At 41.4% G+C, this 16,180-nt stretch overlaps 1 long non-coding RNA gene across 3 annotated transcripts in view; it reads right to left on the bottom strand.

Annotated features, from left to right (window-relative positions):
- Positions 1-1,692: 1,692 nt before the first annotated feature.
- LOC138110729 (uncharacterized) overlaps positions 1,693-16,180 on the bottom strand; it is a 39,579-nt gene continuing 25,091 nt past the window's right edge. For 2 of the 3 annotated variants that reach the window (XR_011151031.1, XR_011151032.1), the window contains one exon: positions 1,693-5,344. This is a non-coding gene — a long non-coding RNA (uncharacterized lncRNA). The remainder of the gene's footprint in view (positions 5,345-16,180) is intronic. The other variant, XR_011151033.1, reaches the window with a different exon arrangement.

Here is a 16,180-nt window from a genome sequence, read left to right as displayed (position 1 = left end):
CCTGCTTGGTCAGGCCAACTCCAACCACCTCCTCCAGGACACTGGAATATGGTCAGCCTGCCACAAGGAACAGATACACAGGGCAGCTTCTGGTACTCACTGAAGGCCTGGGAGAAGAGAAAGGTCAGGATGCTTCCTGGAGGACCTTGTGTGGGCACAGCTTCAGCAGGAAGGGTGGAGGTGACTGCCACCCAGGAGCAGCCCATAGCACAAAGATTAAGGAGCTCCAAAAGGAGGCGGGAGCAGTGGGTTTGGATCCCCTCGGGCAGAGGAGGGAGCTAAACCTGGGTAACCTGCTTTCTGGATGAGACTTCAAAGCTGGGACTAGTCCTGCTCTCCCACTCACACGCCCTGAGGTGTGGTTTTACACACACCCCTCATGCAGGGCTTCCTAATGGCTCTTCCTAAGGGCTGTGCACGGGGACTGATCACTGGGGTGGGCTCTTTCCCCGAGCTCCAGGTACCCTCACACTCTCTACTCTGTGCCTCCCGGATTCTGCTCAAGGGCCCTTTCTTTGTGCCTCAGGTCCCTTCTACTGCAAGGAAATGACCCCTTACTAAACTAACAAGGTTTTCTGAAGATGAAATATCTTAAAGGTTGTCAGACATGAAAACAGACAATGTTCATAAAACTGATGGATTGAAAAAGACAGGTGCCCAGAGTGCCTCATATGGCACCTCTGAACCCCACTCTGGCTCTGAGCAGAGCGACTGCCCACGTGCTGAAGGAAACCTTGGAGCTGTCCTCCTTGGGGAGATCCAAGCCCAGAGAGTTAACTGGATCCAGTCTTATGGGGGGAAAAGAAAAGCATCTCTCAGGTTACTGAGAGGTTGCTGGGAGCACCTCTGAGGGCATCGAATTGCACAGGCTGATTATTCTCTGTACCAATATGCTTTGCTGAATGCAAAATTAAAACAGCTAGTTAGTATAAGTTCAGTTTACATTAGCCATAATCTATTTAAGTGATATGATTGCAATGAGGAAGCCCATAAAATGTTTAGGACAAGAAAGTGCTCTGCTTACAACAGAAGGGCTTTCCTTTGGATATATTGCATTTCTTTCCTCCAATTGGTTTTGAAAAAGTCTGGTTAAGGATTAAGTACCACTAATGGACTCAGTGCTTACCCTTCAGCTCTGCTTAGCAGCCAGAATAAAATATAGGTATTATGAGATATTACTTCCTATTTTTTAATATTTTCAAAACTTCAGAAATATATTTCACTCACTGAACTTCTCTTAGTTTAGTAACACCATCAAATCTACTTAACTGCTCTAATAGTTACCAGTACTAAACTGTTCCTACTGAAGTCAATAGAAAAATTGTTGTTACTGAGTACAGGTTAAGGCCCACATGAATATAAAAAGCTACCACAAAAAAAAAAAAGAAATTACATTTTGAATAAGATATATCTCAATCTCAATACAACCCAATTTCTTGCAGTAGCTTCAGTGCTTTTCCTCTCAAGGATTTGAGAAATCCTGGAGATTTTTTATTTGAGATATCCTTGAGATATACTGGAAATCAAAAGAGGGGTTTTATTCCTTTGTAGTACTCTTTTTTTAGTGCCATAAACAAATATGTTAACAGGCTCAAAAGATTCATTACTCAGTCCGAATGACACAGTCAGTACATGAACTCTCTAGCAACTCTTCTTTCTTGCTATACTTAAAAGATTAGTGACAAAGGAGAAATCAGAAAATTTGAATTGCAAGAGCTTAGTGTGTTTCACCGGCTGACAAAGGAGAGAGGATGAATCCCTCTGCTCCCACCCAGGGAACAGATATTTCATTGTTCCTCTGCTTGGTAACTGTCCACAACTTGTCTGAATACCTTTCATTTGGTAATGGCCAGGAACTGAAATCTTACCATCTGACATGGCAGAAGGACAAGATGGTTCTGAATAGAGGAGCAAGGGAAAGGGTTTTAAACACACAACCATCCTTTCAACCACTACAATGGAGCAGGTACAGAGACAGAAATGTCCTGCACAGGACACTGAGCTGACATTCAGATCCTAGAACAATCTGTGTAATAAAGCAGCAGTGTAATGAAGATCAGCTTCCAGCAGTTAGAATTCACAAACAGAGCAGTACAGACCTGCTTGAAAAAATTCCTTCTAGAAGAGATCCGAAGCGTTGACAATTTATTCCCTCCCCCATCTCCAGTTTAAAACCTTACGAAACTGAGAGCTTGAAGTAACTCTCATCCAGAGATCAATGTTTTGCCATAGTGTGCCTGATTTTATCTTGCTTTCAAACTGCTTTGATCGATTATATCATTGAGTATTAATTACAAAGCATTTTAGATATTACACACCCAGATTCCATGCACCTACTTTTCCAGAACAGAGCAAATTCTACGTGAGGGCTTGCAAAATATAGAACAAATCTTTCAAATCAGTCCTAGGCAAAACTAAAGCCTTCTACACAGAAACTCTTTTCTGAACCTGGAGGATGTATTTATTTGAATTTACATCATTGTCACAAAAATGGTTGTTTGCAATGCTTCAGAAATCATTGACACAAATACAGTAATGTGCAGTATTTTAATTCCATTTTTATCAGATCATTTTCAAACAGCATCTCCTGCCTATAGTTGTATTTTTCATCTATTTAAGATGCTTGCATGGAAAAGACAAGCCTGGTAAAGAGAAGTAGAGGATACAAGAAGCTGAAGCAATGCAATCATAACAGAGTTCCTTGAATAAGTGAGGCATTGTCAACAGGAGAACAGAATGAAGAACAGAGATGAGTGGCTGCTGAGATAGTTCAAGACCAGCAGACAGTGTCAGCAGACAGTGTCCCAGATTCCTTACTGGATCCATAGGTTTTCCCTCTTACTCACACTTTGTATGGCTGTTAAAAACCACAACAACAGAAATGTCTTCTTTGCACTGAATGAACCCCTTTGCACCCTGGAACTGCATACCTTCCCCCAAAATCATTTCCAAGCTTTTTTTTTTTTCAAAAAAACCCCACCTTTTCTTTTTGTGTTTTCATCTGCAGCACTAGCAGGTATGTGAAATCAGCAATCTCCCAATTAAAGCACTCTGTATTAAGGAAGTTTCATAATTGAAGGAAAAATATCAGACCCATGGCACAGTCTCAGAGAAGAAAAGTGACATTTTTTAGGTGTGTCAGCCCCCCAAGAAAGGAAAAAAGACATGCTGGTCAGAATCCAGGAAATCCAGGAAAACACTTTCCAAGAGCAAGCCCAGATTTCAAGACAAGACTCCTAAAACCACCCAAGATGAATGCATTCAGTGCTGCTTAGAACTTGGATGCTGCAGCATCCAGCAGACAGCAAAAATCTCCTTTTCACCTTGAGTGTAGGAAAAAATGGATATCTTGGAATAACTTCTTGTACACTGATGTTAGGAAAAAAGTGATAAGATTTTGGCCTGGAATTTCTGCAGATTCTGGAAATAAACAGGTGACAAATGGCTCTAACTGTAATGAAAGAAAGTGGGAAAAAACAAAAGGGGTGAATAAAGGAGAATGCCAAGTAACATGTAAAAGAAATAAAAGGCCTGTTATATGTAGAGCACAACTGCAAATTCTGAAACATTAATTCCGCTAGTTTTGTCAATTTGGATAAAAATATTCCATTTGAAATACAAAACAAAAAAACCCCCCAGCTTGACAAAGTGTTAAGGGTTTTTTTGAGGGTTTTTTTTAAAGAACTTTCTAATAATTTTTCAAACAAGAAATTTCTTATTTATTTTTACAGTGGCAAACAGCTAATTTTAACCCTTTCAGCGTAGTGAAAAGCACAATGTTACAGTGTGATGAAAGAGGTCTTTGTCAGGCCACAGTGTGCACATTGTTCTTCTGCTGCCCTAATTCTTACAAAGGATGCACTTTACATCAAGTAGAGGAACGTGGCACTGGTGGCCTGATGGTGGCAAGAATCACGTAGATGAAGTCTGCTTTGGCTGTTCCATTGTGACAAACTCCTGGCTGAGATGAAATGGAAATAGTGATGGAGATGTCACAGTCAGGGATGTTATGAGGGTCATGGCTGTGTGAAATGAAGTAGGAAATCAATTCATTAGGTCATGATTCATTTCAATTGTTGTGAGATGTTTTCACAGGCTGGTCCCGAACATTTTGTTTAAGCCCTGGAAGAATGAATATTTTCCATAAGTATAAATGTTCTTTGGATTTCAGCACCCGTAAAGATTGATAAACTTTCATTTGTTTATTGATCAGCTCCTGAGAAATAGTGACAAAACTAGAAATAGTGGCTGATTTGGATGATTGAATCTTACGGATTCTGTATGAAATAAGCCCTGTGAATCTGGAGGAACATGGAAAAAGGCAATAAGCAAGAACACCAAGAAATGTGCAAACACCTCGAAAACTGAAAATGACATAAGGAAAACAGTCTTTTCTAATTTGGTCTGAAATTTTTCATCCACATTTCCTAAACTTGGTGTTCTCTTAGGTATCACTCAAATACAGCTAGCAATAGGTGCAATATAGAAGTTGAAAGTACCACAAACAACTGCTAACAAACAAGCTGGGAAATGCTTGGTTTCAGTGAAACATGAATAGGCTCTGGCTGCCTCTGCTGAATGATTTGTATTATTGGATGGTTCTGGCATTTTAATATTGCTCAACAGAGCATTAAATGACACATGTGAACACAAAGATGCAACAAAAGCTCAGCGTGAAACAGGAAATTTTGAATTATAGACAGAACATTGACTGTATAATTTATACATCATTTTTACACTTTAAAGGACCTTCTTTAATGGATGTAGGAGAAGCTCAAGATAAGAATGGTGTTTGCAGCAACTTCACTATCAGGTTAAGAGTTCATTAGCATATTGAATGGCATTTTAAGTGCAATATCTGCTAAAATTGATGGAGTTGTGGTGGCTGAGTCTATAAATAATTTCCTGCAGTTGGTGCCCCATTTTTAGTGGCTGTATAGAAGGGATGGCCATACAGAGAGGAGTGAAGGCCCTCTGCTGCCAGGAGAACCACGACTTACCAAAGAGAATGAATGTCATATTTGCTGCAGACCAGCGAGGATTTAATACTGCAGTATGAAGTACTTGTTGGCTACCTCAGGAAGGTCACTGCATGTCACAGCTGATCCCCCACAAGCAAAGATTAGTCTAAAAACATACTTCAGACTCCAGTCAATGCTTGTCTAGCAGCATAGTACACTCTCTTCACCTCTGTAGGTTTCACATTGTGTAATTCAGGCAATCGAGTGCTGAAGGGAAGTTGTGTCACATCTTTGCATGCAGATCAGCAGTGAACTGGCACAGAAATTCTGCCCATTGTAACGAAAGGTTACTGTCAGTAGCCTTCATCACTCAGCAGCAGAGACTGGAAGAGATAGAAAAAAAAAATCTCTGCCACAAATACTTCAAAATCAGACAAAAAATACAAACTAATACTGAGATAAAGCAGTAGGTGTTACAGGATTCATCTTTTCCTAGTGTGGTCTATGGAAGAGACCAGTGTTAAGCCCAGTCATTTTAGATCACAGTATGATGATAAACTGATAACATTTCATGCAGGTCTTTTCAGCCTTTCACACTTTAGAGTGTTTTCTTAGCAACACTGCAAACAGCAACTATGCAATGTCCTGCCTATGGTTCTGCAGTAGGCAAGGGCCTGCAGACCTATCACTGAGGAAGAGCTATGGGAATGAACTTAACAGCAGAATTTTGTAATAGAAAAAACAGATCTGTATTTTCTTCTAGTGTTCCTATGTGAAACCTGCCTCTGTCCAACACTGCTAACCTGTGAAGTCAACCCCAACACCTCTGCCTGTGCTTGCTTGTGGGGGCAGAACTGCAGCAAACACAGCATCATCAGTTGTTCTCCTCAGCTCCCCTCAGCACATCACAGCAGATTTTGCCAGTGTCAGATTCTTCCTCTCCCTTTTCTTACTGGAAGCAGTGGCACAGAGAGGTGCCCAGGGTTACTCTGAAGAGTCCTTTGCACCTCAAGCTGCCCTGGCTGCAGCTGCTCCAGAAGGGACAGATCCCACTTGCCTCCTGCAGAGACAGCAGCTGACTGAGACCCAGCTGAGAATCTGAAAATGCCAAAGATGGGTTTCCTTTGGTGAGCCCTCCCCCAGATGCATCTTCTTACAATAACTTCTGAGGATCTGCAAAACAAAACACTCTGCAGGCAGCACATGGGAGTGGGGATGGGTTCAGCTTTTTTCACTCTAACAGTTCACGAATACCATGGTGGTGATGAACTGACAACCTACTGGAGGAGATTGCTTCTGAGATACACAGAGTCTCTATCTGACACTCCTTGTGCAGGGAACACCACCCAGCCAACCAGCTCTGCACCCTTCTGTAAAGGAGAAACAAGAAATGAGGGCACATTGGTTTGCTGGGTTGCCTGGGTTGCCAGAGCTATGCCTGTTTCTGCTGGTTCTTCTTGATGCTGCTTTGCACTCAGGCAATAAACAACAATCCGAAGCCAAGTTTTACAGTTGGGTACTAACCCTACTAAAAAGACCAGATTTGAAACTACAGTAATAGCCAAAATTTAAAAGAACAAGTGAACAGTTTTAAAATTGACTCATCTCTTAGAACGTGAAGCATATATTAATGTATATATTAATTTAATTCATCTGAAACAGAGGACTGTCTAATTTACAAAGTTTTTCAGGTCATTCTGTGTTTTTTGTACTATAATTTTAAAACTATCTGAAGCTGTGCCAGAGGTCACACTTCAGGTCTGTAATCAGATAAAACTCACAGCAAAAAGATTTGAGTACATAACTTGATTTAAAGAGGTGAAGAATGGACAGAGAGGACTTCTTGGTATAAAGAGACTGAGTTTTCATCGGCACTCCATAATTAGTGTTCATATTTATTCCTCTTTAAAGTTAAGGCCAGGGCCTGGTTTTCCTATCTTAGTTTAAAACACTCCAGAATGATGTTGTTATGATTTTATCTTCACTAGAATTAACTCAAAACACTTGATCAGAAGAATCACCACCTATTTCCTATCTCTTTGCACAAGTTATGTAAATGATATATTTGCTCTTGGAGAAGTATAATGAATAATATATGAAATATCAAAGAGCTCCATTTCTGGAAAGATATTTAAACAGATGTACTACTTGGAGCAATGACAACAAATCAATCATAAGCTTTGCATGCAAGCAGGACAATTTATACATATATAGCCATGCTTTAAACACCAATCAAAATTCTACAGCCCTTATGCAGTCAAGACTGCCTCCAAAATCTTGAACTGCAAACCCAGCATCTGGCCAGAAACATATTTTCCACAGAAAAATCACTACGTTTATTTTTATGTGAGAAAGAACAAACTGATGTTGGTAACTCTTCCCTAAAATTAATGGCAATTTTTTTCCAAGACACAGAAGCAAACAAGGAGATGAAGACTTTGTTCCAAGTCTTCTCACTCCAAGCATACTATTCTGTGCATAAAAACAGATCAGAATCTTATCTGTATAATAATATTTTCTAATATCACTAGCATGGGTTTATTAAAGTTAAAACGCTGAAAAAACTCCTCCATTTTCCATGCTCATGCATTATTTTTGTACTTCATTCCGTTAAGACAATGAGACAAGTGTTTTCCTTTTCCTGCTCCCACCTGCTAGAACAACATGAAGTGCCAGCTTTTGAGAGATAATTTAAAGACTCCAAAACTTTTCTGCCTTCATTAAAAACTCATGAAAAATACCATCAGCACTAAGGAGGGGGGAAATAATAAACAAGCACACACCATCCCAAATACACCAAACAATTTTGATTCAGAGCAGTATTTTCCTTATTACTTTTATTTAAGATTCTATTTTATTCTTTAGTGCTATTTTTTCTACTTGGCAAATAGTTATATTTTTTTTCATATTCGGCAATATATTTATATTTGGCAATGATGCCAAAGCCTAGCTTACAACAGGTCGTGTCCGACACACTCGTGCGCACACACCCATCAGCAGAGATGAGAGCAATCAGTTTTTCCAGGCTGGCACTCCTGGTTTTACCTCTCCATCCTCTCGCTGCTGGGACTCGCGGGTCCCTCTCGGAGGGCGGCCGGGCCGGGGTTTCCTAAGAGAGCGCAGGCACAATGGCAGGAGACGTGGGGAAGCTCCACCAGGTCATTAGGGACGTGCCCGAGGAGCTTCCACGCCTTCCTTTGCCTTTTGTTGCCCTAAAAGCCGCGCAACGAGGGCACAAAGCCCGGGCACCCGCGGGGACAGAAGGCCGGTGACATTATTTTATAAGTGGCCACCTAAGGAGCTTAAATAGAAGCCCAGAGCAACACCCCACTGTGAGCCAGCTACAAAGCCCTCCTGCTCTCTGAGTCAGTGCCACACTCCTGCTTTTACAGGCTTTAGGATCAATAGAGTACCTGATAATCCCCCTTCAGCTTACTTCTTCCAATATAGGGTCAAGCAAAAGTAAACTTAGAGCAAACACCATTATCACCTCATCCTAACTACTCTGTAGTAATTAAGGCATTGAAAGGATTCCTGTCTGGAAACATGCAGTGACGGCTGGGTAAGTCACAGTTCCTGTGCAAGCGGCATCCTCCAACCTTATTCTCAAGCTACTAAGAAATACAGCTCGGCTGTAATACGTACGCCGTAAAAAAATGCCCTCAGCCATTCAGAAGAGAAATACAGGGTTTGCTTTTGACCTCCAGCTGCTGAGACCAACAGTCTTTAAAAATAATGGGGGTAGAAGGAGCCTGCATTTGTAACTAGTTCTGTTGAAGCAATTCATCCCTAGAGGGCAACAGCAATATCTTTTTACTTATTTGCCTTTTAAGAGTGGTCTTCACAGCTTTCCGAGTCAATCCAGTCAGACTTAAAGGATTGACAGCTCTTCTTCAAGGCCTTCAACAGAGCAAATTCAACTTGTCAGATTTAAGGGCATCCGAATCAGCTCTTGCCATATCTCCAGGTGTTTCTAAGACACTTAGTACCACACACCACTTCATAATCTAGACTTTCAAGCAGATACTTAAGAGAAAAGTCATTTTGACTCAGTTTGGTACTGCAAGCCTGGTTTAACACCAGAACCAGGCTTGAACAGCAGAAATCAGAATCATGACAACAATAATTTTGACTTTTTCATAAAGTCAAAATTGCACTATGAAAGCATGTGTAAAAGTCCAGTTTCAGTCAGATGGAAAACACCAGCTGCTTAATTCCTTCTGAAATAGAAAGAGAATGGAAAGAAACTAGAACCTCTGCCAAGTTTTGTCCCCAGTCCTATAGCAGCTTATTTATTCACAGCAGTTTAGCTCAACATCATCGATTGGGTACAGCACTGACTCAGGGTAAGGATGCAAAGAAAACATCATTTTAACTTTCAAATGCTTCCAATAGCAAGGAAAGGGCAGCAATTTTGTCTTTTGGAGGCAAAGCACCCTCTTCTTGAAGCTTAGAAAACATCTCCCAGAGCTTCTAGTTGAAGCATTTCAACCACACTGCCATGCAAGAGGGATCCCTGTATATGGTGGAAACAGAGGAGATGAAAGCAGTGTGATTTCACCTAACGCCAGAGCACCTGACATCCAATAGCCTTTGAAGATCAAGTTTCAGACACTGTGGAAACACAGTGAACAAAAATACAGAACAAAAATACAGGCTGCTTCAGAATATCAGACAACTAAAGCAGAAGTGGGGCTGAACAAGTGCAGATTGCTATTTTTTTTTCCCCAGAGCACTGACATCCCTTATAGCTTTCGGTATTCCTGCCTTGGTCCAGGCAGCTCTGTTGCTGAAGTCTGCAGACTTTCTAAGTGCACGTCATGACTCCTAACACATGAAGCATTATTCCAGAACACCTTAAGGAAATGTAAACCTTGTCACTTGGGTCTGCCAACACTTAGCTCCTTTTGATTAGGAATGTCACATCCATCTTGGCTGCAGTAATAATTATAATGTCACTAGTAACAATTATAATGTCCTAGTTGTGATATCAGATATGAGGAAACACTTCAGATTTTTAGTATTCTCAGTTTTCATGCTTAGCTGTACAAGTCAGAGGACCTGAGCTCTGCCAAGAGCCTTTTTAGAAGGTTTAAAGGGACCATATTAATATATATGTATTACCTCTGGAGTAACTTCACACAAAAGGATGTCAGTAATTTATGTGCTTTTCTGTAGCATTTAAGTTGTCCTTCCCTTCACTGGAAACAAGCACTGACAAAGATATGATGGAGTGAGAAGAGCCTCTACTAGAATCATAGCAGGTGTGTTTCACCAATCTACCTACAAAGCCTATAAATATTTAATTTTCTTTCAGATGGCTTTTTACAAAGTGATGGACTTTTCCAGATATTTTACCTTCATCGGTGTTCAAGCAAAACATCCTGATAAGAAGGGCAATGTCGAAATCTGGAGATGTCAACACCATTAAGAGTCAAACCCCAGGGCTCCAAGAACAGTAAAATTCCTTCCCACTTAGAAGGAAACAAGTTTTGTGTCTGCCTTGCCTGTCCCCTCCCCCAACTCCACTAATAACAAAGCATATAAATTATTTACATGTAAACAGCTGGAGCAAGAACAGCTTCAGGCAACACGGGGAATGTTCAACTGGCAGCACTGGTCAGGAGGAGAAAGGGAAGGGTGGAGCTCCACTACCCCTGCCCAAGGAGGCAGGGGGGGCTCTCCTTGCTACCCCAGGGAGGGCTGCTCCACAAATCCCCAGCTCAGAGGCACTTGGCACACGTCCCACCACAGGGAGCAGCGGAACACAGCTGGGCAAGAACGCTCGGAGATGGACCCTCTGTAAAGGAAACAGTCACTAACTCGTGACACGCTCAGAGGAAGCTGTTACCCTGTCCAAGGGGAGCTGGAGGTGTCCCAGGAGAGGAAGGGACTCAGCCTATGGATAGCTGCAATGTCTAACCTACCAAAGTACTGTAGAAGGGCACAGGTGGTGCCTTGCCTTATGTCATAAGATACACAACAGTTTGAGGGTTTAAGAAAGTTTGCTCAAAGTAAATATCAGTTAATGGTCTTCTGCTCTTCAAAACAAAGCTATGACTGCTGTGGTCATGTATGAGCTGAACAAGAACACCATCAGTCCTTGCTGATTCAAAAAGCAAAGTAAGTTCCAACCCACATGCTCACCCCCTTGTTCTGTGCCTCGATACAATTTTTGGTTACCATTTTCTATGCAGTATTCAACATCTGTCTTATAAAATATGAATTGTATGTATAATAATTTGTTACATGTACTGAGTACTGGTTCTCTGTACTCACAGCAGCGTCACATAATCCAGCTAAGCAGCAGCAATGAAACCACCCACATCTTGCAGTTGTGGTGTCCTCGATGACAGAACTAGATGAGAGTAAGAGTCTGATTGCTACACACTTTTGTTAGAGTTTGGGGTCAAATGACTTGACTTTGAAAGGCAGCTGCCTCTCCTTGCTCCAGAAAACAACAATATTAGTCACTAAATAAGGACAGAATCAGCCTTGATTTATCATTTAAATTCTCCTTTTAAATATGGCCTCAGCAAGGAGTGAATCTCTTCGTGTGGAAGAGAGAGTCAGGCACAGAAGGCAATCCTGACACTGCTGGCTGAGCAGGGAGAGCATTCCAGCTTTGCTCCTCAACCCCAGTTTGCCCAGGGACTGGGGGAAGCACATACCAGTGGGTCTGATGCACTTATGCAAGAAGCAGAGAAACCCTGCTCCTCTTTCTTTTTCCCTGTGCTTCTCTGCCCCACTCAAAGGCATCAGCCTGTATGCACAAGTTCAGTCCTGTTGTCTTTTTACAGCAAGCTGGAAATCTGAAAGGGATGGTAGGGGAAATCAAATTTAGGATGCTGTTTCTCAGCTCCTTTATACTACTACTAGTTCTGCAGGTCATTCCACTAAAGTGCAGGTGAGTTCTGTGGTGGGTGATTTTATGCAGCCACAGGGATTTTGAAAATGTGGAAATAAATTGGATTCATTAATGTGATGACTTGTGAAAATTTAAAACACGTATTTTACAGAAATACTCCTGACTGAAAGGGTGTTATGTTTCCAGCCTAAAAACATGCCTAACACTATAGAGTCAACAAATGGAAAAAACATGAACTAATGGAACTAGGTCTGAAAACCAAAAGTTTATTGGTTTAATTTCTATAGGGTCTCAAAACCTTTTCTAAAATATATTTAAGTGGAATAATTTTCAGATATTGTCAGAGTAGCCAGTACAGAAATGGATGATTTTGTAAAACAAGATTGAAGGTTGGTTGGTTTGGTTGAGGTTTTTTTGTGGAGTGTGTTTGGGTTTTTTCTGTTTGTTGTGATGTGTCTTGGTGGTGGTGTTTTTCTTTGTTGTTTTTTTTTTTTTTAATAGGTATCAAATCAGGGCTTGTGGTTTTAATACCAGAGGAGAAGCCGTGGGAACCTAAACTTCAATTTTGTTTATAGAGTAAATTCTGTACATGGCCATCAGCAAACTACCTGAATTGTCTACCTTGGTTTCCCTGTATTTAAAATAGAAATAATTATAACATTTCTGAATGATACTGCAAGAATCAGTTAATGAAGCTGAATTTAGCTGATGAATTCATCAAGAACCACTAAATGAAGCATGACTGATAGTTAAGTAATGTTTTGATATTTAGAAATGTATTCGTTAGCATGAGGTACATTTACTTTAATTGTTAGTGTTAATTTCTCTGGGGCAGTTTGGTAAAAACTATTCATCTCAATTAACTACTACTTGTTCAAAAAAATCACCATTTCTGCAGTGTAGACCTTCTGGTGTGGTTATTCAAACTGGAACAGACATTCTAGCGTGGTTTAATATTGCATTTGGACTAGACTCGCCTGGAATCTCAAAGTAGCTTTTAGCATTGAAAAAAGCTAATAATTGCAAAAAAACCTTTGGCTAGCTTCCTTTACTGCTGGGGGGATTTTGGGGAGACACTAAATGGTGATGGATTTTCTTTTTGTCATGCTGCCCTTCCTCAGCATGACAAGAATACCTGCCTGCCCCCATCTAGTGCTGTGTTTCACTTAAAACACCAGGCAGGGAAAGCAAGTTCTGTTTGTGTCCTAGAAAATGGTTTGGAATATCCCCCACCACCACCAGTGCCAGCTTTTGTAGGGGACAACCACATCCCAATGCTCCAAACATCAGAAGCATGGAGATGCAAGGACATCCAAACCACGCCATCAATGCCAGGGCTCTGAGCAGGGTGAAAAAACCCTACCAGAAATGCAAGTGGTGTAACTGAGGTCCCAACACCACAGATTTTGCCTCAGAGCTCTGCCAAGCCCCACCTCTCATAAAGGATGTTCCTCTTCCAGCAGTCATTAGCAGCACACAATCGTCTCTCAGTGTCAGGTAATGTCCTCAGGGGGGTAAGCTATTACTTCACCAGAGCAGCTGTAACTTCTGTGGCTTCAGACTTGCTTAGTCTCAAAACTGCCTCTTTTAATCCAGCTCCTCGCTGCTGGTCTGCATGTGCATATCCATGAAAGTGTGCTTATTCCCTTGTCCAAAGTTTTGTTTGGATAGGCTACCTCTAAAACCTGTGACCAGCACCATCACACTGGTTACATTATAAAAAAAGTACTTAAAAAATAAATCAGTGAAATAGCTGTTTTGGAAGTTACATTGCTTGATCTAGAAGTTTTTGCTGGACAAACGAAGAAAAAAAAAAGGAACAAAAACTCAAATCCCATGTCTGGTAGCTCCCATTGGGTTTTTCCCATTACAAATTAACCACATATAAGCCTCAATAAATTATAATAAATTTCTTCATGAATTTTCCCCAATTTGCTTTTCTTTGGCTTTCCATACTGGAAGTCAAGGCCCCCTCTGACCACCCCAGGATCCCACAGCCCCCCACTGCTCCATAGCATCCTGTTATCTAGTGGGAGAACATCCTAAACTCAATCACAAGCAAGAATATTCCCAGGTCTAGACTTCTGGCCCCACACAAGAGTCATTTTCTACGACCAGACCACAAACCACAGACCTGCAGGAGAAGGGAACAGCTGTGAGATCTCCTCCTGCCATCACCTCCTACACGTGCCCAGGAACCATTACAGGCTGTGACAAGTGAGCTCTGCCAGAACACGGAGCCAACATGCTCCCAGCCCCATGCTAGATCCAGAATTAATCAGTCTGGAGGTTCTTTTACCTACTCACTTTTGGGCAACAAAAGGAAAGTCTGGATTCCCATCTGGGAAGGAATACTTAGCCTATCAGCAAAATTAATTTATTTTCCATAACAACCAGGAATGACAACTATCGATAGCTTGGGTGAAAAGGCAGCTTTGTTCACAGTATGCTCCTTTACCCACTTCCAGCCAAAGTTTCAATGGTGATAAAGATGATGAAATTTGACATTTAAAATATGTATCAGACATTATAATAACTAAAGGGATAAGAGGAACAAAAAACCCACTCAAAAGGCCTCCAAATTTTGGAGCAAAAATGAAAAGGGAAACAGTCCTGTGGTTTAGAATTATTTTGCAAATATAACTTAAGCAATTAGGTTTTGTTTAATCTCTTGCCAAAGAGCTGCATACCAGCTGAATTTCCACTCTTGCTAGAGGAAATGTCTGGCCTTACAAAGCAGTTCATTACAGTTCCAGTACGCAAAAAGTAAAGCTGATTGTACTGGTACAAGTATTTAATTTTACATCTTAGCCCAGGCTTCTAATTAATCATTTCAACCCTAGGAAATGGTGTCATCCTAAGCTTCCTAACAATTGACATAATGCAGCAAAATATTACCTCATGTAACCTGAATGAAAGCAGTCAAAAGGTCTGCTTTCTTCAGGTCATTTCTATGTGCTGGCTTTTTTTTTTAGAACTCAATATGTATCAGCATGTCTGCAGGTAATTATTAGGGGATAAGCAGTTCTTTGAAACAATGGCTATAAAATAATCTGTAATTCATAGCCTGGATTATGGAGGAGGTTGGGAGAATGCAGTAGGGACACAATGATAAAGTGGTTCGTGCAACTCCACCTAAAAACGTGATGCACAGCTAGGGAAGAGTTTTTGGCTTTTTGTTAAACACAGTTTCTTAGCAGTTACCCTTCCCTGGCACAAGACAGAGCTCTGGAGACAGTTCTGGCAGGTCAGCTACCAACTGCCCTCCAACCAGTTTTTCACATCTTGGCCTTCCTAGTATTCTTTCTTTACGAGGATCTTTGCTTGAGTCTCTTTGTTGATACTAGAGATACCATGTGAAAACATCTAAAAAGCTTCCCACTGGTTAATTAGCTCTTTGAAATGACATATCTTTCCCAAGATTATCCAGGAGGCACGAAATTACTTTTTAAAGCTACTACTAACTTGATGGTACTTTTGACAGAATCATCAGTGCTGGAAGAGTCCTGCAGTCATAGAACAGCCTGATTTGGAAGAGATCCCCAAGGATCATTAAAGTCCAGCTCTTGGCCCTGCACAGGACACCCCAAGAGTCACACCATGTGCCTGAGAGCATTGCCCAAACCCCTCTTGAACTCTGTCAGGCTGATGCTGTGACCACTACCCTGGGAAGCCTGTTCCAGTGCCCAGCCAGAAGAACCTTTTCCTGATACTCAGCCTAATCCTCTCTCTTCGGTGACTTTATGATGTGTATCCCCTATTGCTGCCCTACGTCCAGAAATTAAATCTTGTGCCTTTCTATGCCTTTAAACTGAGCCTGAGAGGGGGAGGAAAAACTGAGCAAAACTTTTTCAAAGCAGTTTGCAGCTTGTTCAAGGTCACACAGAGATAGAGACTTTTTTCCAGCTGCGGCAGGGGAGTGAGGAAGCACCCGGCTCGCTGCTTTCCAGTCAGCTTTTGGCCAGTGGTTCAGTTTCTTTTTTCTCCAAAGGGAGACTGAGAGTTGAATTTTTTTTCCTTCCCTGGAATTTCGGATTTTCTCCCTTTTCTACTGGACTGCTTTCAACACCAGAGCACATTGGGAGGACTTTCCACCAGGCACAGAGGGCCTGGCCCTGGGCCAAGCCCCAGCTCCGAGGAGACCAAACGGAGGACTCGAACACTTTCCCAGGTTTCTCTCCACAGCGAAAGATTTTATTATTTAGCATTATTTTCCTTTTCCCGTGTGTTTGTTAAATAAATAGTTTTTATCTCCTTCACTTTCCTTTGAGGAAAATTTATTTTTCCCAAACCTGGTGGGGGAGGGGTGGTTGTGCCTTCCCTCAGAGGATATATTTCTAAATTTGCCCAA

The sequence above is a fragment of the Aphelocoma coerulescens genome, chromosome 5, assembly GCF_041296385.1.
Source record: "Aphelocoma coerulescens isolate FSJ_1873_10779 chromosome 5, UR_Acoe_1.0, whole genome shotgun sequence".
NCBI classification, from domain to species: Eukaryota; Metazoa; Chordata; class Aves; order Passeriformes; family Corvidae; genus Aphelocoma; species Aphelocoma coerulescens.
The sequence above is the reverse complement of the archived record's forward strand: the minus strand, read 5'-3'. Positions and strand labels throughout refer to the sequence as shown.